At 55.1% G+C, this 503-nt stretch overlaps 1 pseudogene; it reads right to left on the bottom strand.

Annotated features, from left to right (window-relative positions):
* On the bottom strand, window positions 1-94 carry LOC140967724 (5.8S ribosomal RNA; annotated as a pseudogene; the record flags this gene model as incomplete).
* Window positions 95-503: the final 409 nt, after the last annotated feature.

Here is a 503-nt window from a genome sequence, read left to right as displayed (position 1 = left end):
CGATGGTTCACGAGATTCTGCAATTCACACCAAGTATCGCATTTCAATACGTTCTTCATCGATGCGAGAGCCGAGATATCCGTTGCCGAGAGTCGTTAGATCTACTCAATATGCGCGCCTCATCACGTCCTGGGTACGACGAACAGCACCAGGATGGCGAGGTGCTCGGTATGCTTTTCCTTGGCGCTTTTCGCGCCCGGAGGTTAGCACGCCCAAGAGACTTGCGCCCCTTAGGTTCCTGGTCGCGGCGTGGGGCACAAAAGCATCCAACGTCGCGAACGCAAGCGTAATTTAAACATGTTCGCGGGTCCGCTTTGCAGGTTTCGACAATGATCCTTCCGCAGGTTCACCTACGGAAACCTTGTTACGACTTCTCCTTCCTCTAAATGATAAGGTTCAGTGGACTTCTCGCCACGTCGCGGGCAGCGAACCGCCCACGTCGGAGCCATCCGAACACCTCACCGGACCATTCAATCGGTAGGAGCGACGGGCGGTGTGTACAA

This window comes from Primulina huaijiensis, unplaced genomic scaffold, assembly GCF_012295235.1.
Source record: "Primulina huaijiensis isolate GDHJ02 unplaced genomic scaffold, ASM1229523v2 scaffold26997, whole genome shotgun sequence".
NCBI classification, from domain to species: Eukaryota; Viridiplantae; Streptophyta; class Magnoliopsida; order Lamiales; family Gesneriaceae; genus Primulina; species Primulina huaijiensis.
The sequence above is the reverse complement of the archived record's forward strand: the minus strand, read 5'-3'. Positions and strand labels throughout refer to the sequence as shown.